Here is an 8,896-nt window from a genome sequence, read left to right as displayed (position 1 = left end):
CAGTGCAACAATATTGGGAAAGAGTGTTGCTCCACTGTAGACAGGGTGGTTGGACCTCAGCACCAACGACTAGGTTCAGATAGGGCTCCCCACCTCCAAGCCAGCTTTTCCCCTCTGTAAACTGGGGATAACAACAGTCCCATGCCCCATGGGCTGTTGTGATGATTAAATGAGAAAACCTACAAAAGCGGTTTCACGGGGTAGCCTGCCCAGCAGGAGCGGGGCTCCGGACTTGGAGACAGGGGCCCGGGGCGGGGCTCTGGGTTGGGCAGCACGAGGATTGGGTGGGCGCCTCACCCGGGGCAGTGACCCTCCCCCCAGCCTTTACAGCCTTACGTTCTAGGGGAGAGAAATGCGTGGGGTTGAGGGCTTCGAAGCAAGTTCATTTCCAGTCCGTCTCTCAGACCATCCTCTGACCCCTTTCTCACCAGGACCCATGAAAATCCAGCCGCATTTTTTCTTTGCTCCTGATGAACCAATAACCTTGAAAATTTGAAAATAAAATGTCTACGGCCGCACAGCCGACTAAGGCTGTGTGGCTTTGCAGACATTATAAAACATCAAATTAGATGGAAAATTGCCCAGGGTCCCTATAAAGGAAAATTACTCTTTTTATAGGGGGAAAGTGACCCTTATAATAGCAACAAACAATTTTGGGCTCTTCCTTTTATTAGCCAGCTCACAGGGAGAACAGGCTTTGTTCATTCCCCTGCCCTGGCCCCGGTCAACACTTTTACAAAGTTTTTACAACACTTTGCTTTGCACATTTTCACAGCATTATAACAGGAAAATGAGGTTCTGCCTGTGTCTCTCCTGTTGGGATAGAACTTTTTGCCCCCCCTCCCCAAAGTTTATGACTCCTGACTGGTGCTGGCTGGATCCAGGCTTGGTGTGGGGCAGTGGAAAGAGTCCTGGGTGGGGAATGAGACAAGGAAGTCCGCTGTGTGACTTCAGGCTGGTCGCTTACCCTCTCTGGGCCACATTTCCTTCCTCCATGAAAGGAAAGGCTTGGACTGGATCAGGGACACTCAATGCCTCTAGGAGCTGGCACAGTGATGGCCTTGTGTGACGGCCAGGGGGGGAAGTGCTAGCCCAGAGTCACGCCAGGGCCTGTGTCACCCATTAATGTGCATGTTCTAACATTAAACTTAACAATATGTTTTTTCCTGCTCCGGGACCTCACAAGAATATTTTGGGGGCAAGGCAAAGAGGGAAGATGCCACTGGTCCTAGCTTAGTTGTTCTCAACCGGAGGGTGATTTTTGCCTCCACCATAAGACATGCGAGAGTGTCTGAGACGTTTTGATTATCATGAGTGGGTGATCATCTGGTGATGCTCCTGGCATTAGTGGGTGGAGGCCAGGGATGCTGCCAAACATCCTAGAATGCACAGGAGGCTCACCCATGACAAAGGATTAACCAGCCCCAGGTGTCCACGTGCCCAGGCCGAGGCAGGCACCCTGCACAGAGGATTTGAATGGAGCGTTGAGACTGGCTGGTCACGGACTAGTCTCCACCACTGGCCCTACTCCCCACGATGCAAAGCAGTGCCCGTGGGACCCTGCAGCGCTGGCTGTCAACCCCGGAGTCACCACGCCCTACTACATGCCTGTGGTCTGACCTTTGTCGGGGGAGAGAGAGCTGCCGTCTGCCGCCAAGCCGAAAGCAAGGCCTGGAGAACTGGGCGGGGGGGGTCAGTGTTGAGGGTCCAGGGACGAAGCCCCAGAGGTGACGGTGGCACCTGGAGGCCGCAAGCTGATTTTGATGAGCTCTAGCTCTCTGTCCTCCCAGATTCTCATATGGGGAGAAAAAACCTCAGTGGAAACAACCACCCCCATTCACCCTGTCACATTGGCTTCCTTCTTGTAGGTAAGAGGAAATACTCTGACCTTTTAAAACCGCAAAAGCAGAGCCTAAGGAGGCTGAGTGAGCAGGGCCCTGGGCGTCAGGGACCTTGGGCTTGAGCTCACGTGGACGTGTCTGTGGACGTCCACCATGCTCTCTGACCCACTGTTTTCCAGTCTGTAAAGTGGGCAAGTGGACACAGGCTCCTTGAGTCCTGTAAATCGAAGGGTTTAGACGTTTCCTGATGCAGAGTGGGAATCCAGGCTGGGGACTGGCATACTTGGTGTTTCCCAGGTACCACTGCGGTCTGCCTACCTTGGGTCATCTGAGTCATGAATTATGGATCTGCAATTTGGGCAGTAAGGATTGCCTTGTCCTACAACAAGGCCCTACTGTACAGCAGAGGGAACTATATTCAATATCTCATAATAACCTATAATGGAAAAGAACCTGAAAAAGAATGTATATACATATATATATATATATATATATATATATAACTGAATCACTGCTGTACACTTGAAACTAACACAACATTGTAAGTTAACTACACTTCAATTAAAAAAAAAAAAGGACATGCAGATGATGACATGCTGAACGAGGAAGCACAAACCACCTACACAGGGTCCACAGGGAGTTCCCCCTGCATACAATCTCCCACTCTCGGGAAGTGAAAACCCTAGGTTGTTTCGATCAAAGGCGGAGTTTCAATACATCCACACGAAGGAAGTCAAGACACAAGATTTATTACTTATACATCCCAGAAATGGGGGTGGGGAACACAGTGAGCTGGGGGAAGGGCTGTCTTCCATCCCAGGTCATGGGCGGGCAGAACATGGATAGAGAACAGAGTGGCAAGCACCTCTTACAAGATGTTTGGGGTGGAGGTCACCAACTTCTCAGGCTCAACTCTAAGTGGTTCTTTTAATTTTAAAAATTTATTGTTTATTTTTAATCGAGGTAACCTTAATTTACAACATTGTATGTTTTATGTATACAGCACTGTATTCCCTCTCCTGCGTGCCCTACAACAAACTCATGTTCGTCCGTGACCATATAGTTGATCCCCTTTACCCATTTAACCCTCTCCCCCAGCGCCCTCCCTCCTGGTAACCACCATTCTGTTCTCTGTATCTACCTGTTTGTTTTGGTTTAGTTTGGTTTGTTCACTTATTTTGGTTTCGTTCATTTCTTTGTTTTGTTTATCAGTTTTTTATATTCCGCCTACTGTGTTTGTATTTCTGCATCTGGCTTATTTCACCTAGCATAATGCCCTCAAGGTACATCTATGTTGTCACAAATGTCAAGATTTCATCTTTTTTGTGGTTGAGTAGTATTTCAGTGTGTGTGTGTGTGTGTGTGTGTGTGTGTGTGTGTGTGTGTAGTAGCTTCTTTAGCCATTCATCTGTTGATGGACACCTAGGTTGCCTCCATATCTTGGTTATTGTAAATAATGATGAACACGGGAGTGCAGGGATCTTTTTGGATTAGTGTTTTCACATTCTTCGGATAAATACCCAGAGTGGGATAGCTGGAGCATATGGGTTCTGTTCTTCATTTTTTGTTGAATAGCCATACTGTTTTCCACAGTGGCTGCACTGATTTACATTCCCCCCAACAGTGCACAAGGGTTTCCTTTTCTCCAAATCCTCAACAACACTTATTTCTTGCCTTTTTGATGTTAGCCATTCTGACAGGTGTGAAGTGATATCTCATTGTAGTTTTGATTTGCATGTCCCTAATAATTAGTGATGTTGAACATCTTTTCATGTGCTTTTTGGTAATCTGCATGTCTTTGGAAAAGTGTCTTTTCAGCTCCACTGACCATTTTATAATCTGTTCTTTTTTGTCTTTGAGTTGTATGAGTTCTTTATATAATTTGGGTATTAACCCCTTATCTGGTATATCACTTGCAAATATCTTCTCCCATTTGGTAGGTTGCCTTTTTGTTTTATTGATGGTTTACTTTGCTGTGCAGAAGTTTTTAGTTTGACGTAATCCCATTTGTTTACTTTTGCTTTTGTTTCCCTTGCCTGAGGAGACATATCGAGAAAGATATTGTAAAGACTGATGTCAAAGAATGTATTGCCCATGTTTTCTTCTAGGAGTTTTATGATTTCAGGTCTTATATTCAAGTCTTTAATCCATTTCAACTTACGTTTGTGTATGGTGTGAGACAGCAGTCTAGTTTCATTTTTAAGACCTGAAAATTATAAGATATGGTTGATAGCAATTGAAGAAGACACAAATAATTGGAAAGATATTCTGTACTCACGGATTGGATGAATGAACATTGTCAAACTGTCATTACCTAAAGAAATCTAGAGATTCAATGCAATCCCTGTCAAAATCCCAAGGACATTTTTCAAAGAAATGGAACCAAAAATTATACAGAACCATGAAAAACTCTGACTAGCCAATGCAATGCTGAGAAAAAAGAACAAAGCTAGAGGTATCATACCCCCTGATTTCAAACTATACTACAAAGCCACAGTAATCAAAACTGCATGGTACTGGCCCCCAAACAGATACACATATGGAACAGAACTGAGAGCCCAGAAATAAAGCCACACATATATGAACAATAGATTTACAACAAAGGAGCAAAGAGCACACAATGGGGAAAGGATAGTCTCTTCAATAAATGGTGTTGGGAAAACTGGACAGCCACATGCAAAAATAGAAAAAGAAAACTAAGTGGTTATTTTAAAAGGTGTCCCAGGAAAAGCAAAGTGGGAGTTTGTGGCAGGAGTCCTAAGCTCAGGTCCTTATTTAAGTATCCAGGCTCTGGGTGTGAGCTGGTGTTATACCGTAAAATGCCCAAAACATTCTCAGGGAGAAATGCTGGTGGCTTGGTCCCATGTGAGAGCTGTGGGTATGGTGAGAAGGGGCTGAATTGGGGACATAGGTAGGTAGTTATGATGGCTAGCTGCAGCTAGGAAGACACTTGATTTTTAGCCCAATTTTCATGATGAAATGGAGACCAAAAAAAGGTTAAGAAATGTGCCCAAGCTCACAGAGCTAAAGGCTATGTATGAATCCATAGAGTCCACGAATCTGTGCCCTTGAGGGATGAATTTGATGGAGTGGGGCACGTCTGACCCATCACTGAGTCCTGGTACACAGCAGAGGCTCAGTGCCATCAACGGTGAATTTCGCTGCATCCTGCAGGGAGCCGTCTGGGCGCAGCCATAGTTCATTCTGGCCAGTCGCCACTAGAGGGCAGCAGTGCTTTTTCCTGTGCACAAAGTTTCAGGACATCAGCTTCAGCTGAGTCAACCCCATCTGAGAAACTTTGGGAAGGAAGGGCCCCACTGATGACCATCCCTGCACCAACACCAGCCTCCTGCCCAAGCCAGAGGAAAAGAACACGCTTGAGGACCCTGGCGGGAGACCGGACAGGGCCATCAAGACCTGTGTCGCTACCCCTCTCCCTGGCCCCCACCTCACATCTGAGAAAGGGAGGCCAGGAAGGGGAAGGGACTTGCCCAGGTTACACAGAGACTTGGTGCCATGTGATCACCCTGTTCTCTGAGACCCGCTCCAGCCCTTCTCTCCTGTGACCCCAGGGTCCTCCATCAGTCCAGCTGACACTGGGAGGCCGTTGGGGGGTGGTGGTGGTGTGCGTGTGCACACGATCAGATTAGTGTCCCAAGGAGGCAGCAAGGGCTGGAGGGCCAGTCAGGGAGGCGACATGCTCCAGCAGCCTGCTGACTCCTTCCTGGTCTATATTTTCAGTCCACAGACCGGAGAGCAGTAATTGTGAGAGGCAAATGATGCTAAGTTTCTCAGCCTCAGGTATCCTGGCATCAGCCGAGTGTGGACTGATTTTTAAGCATCTACACACCACTGCAACTTGACCTTTGAGAATCCTCTCTTGCTTCAGACATGCACATAGAAAGGTCACATTGATTGTTTCCCAAATCCCCACATAAATATTTGCTTGGCTGGCTGAGAACCTCGTTCGCCTGTGTAAATTAATATAATTTATAATTAATTTATAATTAATTGCATTTATAATTAATTTATAAATTAATTGCATTTGGCAGGGCTTCCTGTCCACAGCCCGATGCCAGCTTCGGAGGCTCTGGCTTTTCCTATTGATGGTCAACACGTCCAGGCAAAGCTTTCAGGCTTCTCCAAGCAGCGCCCCCTTTCCCTGACTCATGTCCACAGGTGAGGCCTGTGAAGGCCCCGCCCTGCCCTCCAGTCCCATCTCCCTGCTCCCTTGATGTGTCCTAGTCTTGGCGGTTGCTCACACCTATCGAGCACCATTGATGGCTGATGTAACACTTGCTGTGGGCCAGCCTCTTTCCCAAGTGTTTTCCACAACATCACTCATCCACACAACTCTTGGCAGAGCCCTATTCAGTAGTTGTTATTATTAACCCCATTTTACAGATGTAAAGACTGAGGCCAAGAGATGCTTGTAAGGGACAGAAATAAGATTGGAACGAGGCATCTGGCTGGAGAGTGTATCTCCTTTACCTGTACGTGGTACGCTGTTGGGCACTGAGCCATCTGACAGTGTCCTGGATGCTTTGGTGTGGGTCATGCCACCACACCTCTGCTGGAGCTGTCCTCTCCTCCCGACACTCCTTGCCCTTCCTCTCTTCATCTGGCAACTCCAATTCCTCTTCCACGTTTCTTCTTAGACCCTCTATTCCAGAATTCTTCCTAGGATCGGGCCCCTCACTGGTAACTGTGGGGAATTCCCAGTTTGCACCCAGGGTTCGTCCACCGTTGAAGGAAGATTGCTTCTCATCACTGCTTTTGGCCAAGCATCCGCATCCCTTTGCTTTTGTCCACAGCAGACCTTCCCTCTGTCTTCCCCAGGCCCCACCCCTGCCCTCTGGTTGGCCACCCCAGCTCCCTGCGTGAGACTGGAGCATAGTCCATGGGTTTATCCTGTTTGCTTATTTTAGCAGGAGAGTAATCAGAGGTGGGGTGACTTCAAGATCAAAACAAATCCCACTTTGTGAGCAGCCAGGACGTTTGCTCTGGGGCCCTGCCAAGTACCTCCACCCCACCTCTGCTCCCACTTCCAGCCTAAGACTGGTAGTATCTGACCATTTCATTCCCCAAACAAGAGCCATGAGAGAACTTTGCCAAACGATATTTTAAAAACATGCAACCACAAGGAAGGAGGATTATTCTACAGCGGAGAGTCCCAGGTGCTGCTGAGTAGCCGGTCACGTGACCCCAGGTGCAGGAGCTGGTCCAAGGCTGTTTCTGCCCAACTACTTGCGTTTTCAAGTAATTTACCTAATCTTTGAAGACTCCCCTTTGTCGTCTTAAAGATGGAAGAAATCATTTTGTTCTGAATGCATCTCAGGGTTGTTTTTTTTTTTTGTTTTTTTTTTTTGCGGTACGCGGGCCTCTCACTGCTGTGGCCTCTCCCGTTGCGGAGCACAGGCTCCGGACGCGCAGGTTCAGCGGCCGTAGCTCACTGGCCCAGCCGCTTCGCGGCATGTGGGATATTCCCGGTCCGGGGCACGAAGCCGTGTCCCCTGCATCGGCAGGCGGACTCTCAACCACTGCGCCACCAGGGAAGCCCTCAGGGTTGTTTTGAAACACAATGTGTATCGTGGGTCAGTGTCTCCCCTGGGCTCTGTCAACTGCAGAGCACCACAGAAAATACGGGGGCCGTGAGAATGGGGGCGACCCCAGGTCTGAGGTGGGACGGAGAGCGTTGGACTCCCTATTCAGATGGATCCTTCGGCTGTGTCCACGCTTTGTAGGGGACACATTCCAGGGCCCAGTATCCTCGGAGGAAGCACAACCTGTGGCCGGAGATAAGCAAGAGCTATAAATCCATTTTACGAGGCCTGGAATCGCTGTCTGCACAGGCCGCATCCTGGCTGCAGCGAGGGAGGCTTATCAGCGATTTCAGGAGGCCTGTGACACCGATAAGACAGAAACCAGGGCTGTGAGCTGCCTGTGACAGCTGCGGGGCCTGCTCTGGGCGCCCGGGAGCCACAGCTCAGCGGTGCCAATGGCAGTCAAGAGCATCCTTTCCCGGGGCCGTGATCCTCCGCCGGGATGCCCCTCGGAGCTGGGTTTTCAGTTTGTCAGCGTGGTACTGTGGTTCGGCATAAATTTCCCAGCATTGAAAACTGTGCATCCGGATTTATTATTATTATTTTGCTCATATGTGTCATAACCATGGGCCTTCCAGAAAACGAGCAGGATCTAATTTTACAGTAATGATTCCTTCATTATCTCTTGATTTTAAATCAAAACCACACCATTCTTCGTCTTATAAATATGTTGCTCCAGGGGGTGAACTTGCTGAATCACTCCAGAACTTTCCATTTGAAACTGGAGGGAAGAGGAAGAGGTTTGGGAGGGACGAGGTGTGACGAGTTGGCAGTTTGGGGAGTCTTAAGAGGCAGGAAACCTCAAGGTACCCAGTGGGAGACCCAGAGGAGCTGGTCTAAAAATGTGAATTCGGGGATGGGGGCCAGGGCCAGAAGAGAGGAAGGAGGGATGGAGACTGATCTGCCTGGTGGGAACTTTCTATTGAGTCCGTGGGCTGGAGCAGAGAATTTTCTGAAGATGCCAACGAGCAAGGAACACAAGGAATAAAGACTTATGTGGGACAGAAAACACAAATCACCAGATAGACATTTGAAGGGATGTCAAAACAAGAAAAGATGCCAGGGACATCACTTCCGGGCCTGAGACCCTTCTACCTTTATTTTTTCCTTTTCTCAGAGAGCACATAGGATTGCCAGGTGAGGAGTCGTGAGGATATCAGATAATGTTCTTCCATCAGGTCGCCAGGAGTTGGGCATCCCACACGGACGTCTTCTTCTGATACTTGGAGTAGATCAGCATACAGTTCCTGCTGGGGTACAGTGGGTAGTGGGGGACCCGGACCTCCTCCAGGCCCTGGCCAGCAGCTGGGGTGTGGGGTGTGGGACTGTGCTGCTGTGGACTAGCCCAGAGCACTCTGCTGGGAGTGGGGAGTGCAGACCAGGGAGGGGAGTATTCAGGCTTTGGAGGTTCTGCAATGAAGCAATTGTGTGGCCCCGGCCAGTCTCTTTCCC

This window comes from Lipotes vexillifer, unplaced genomic scaffold, assembly GCF_000442215.2.
Source record: "Lipotes vexillifer unplaced genomic scaffold, Lipotes_vexillifer_v1.1 scaffold2689, whole genome shotgun sequence".
Classification (NCBI taxonomy): Eukaryota; Metazoa; Chordata; class Mammalia; order Artiodactyla; family Lipotidae; genus Lipotes; species Lipotes vexillifer.
The sequence above is the reverse complement of the archived record's forward strand: the minus strand, read 5'-3'. Positions refer to the sequence as shown.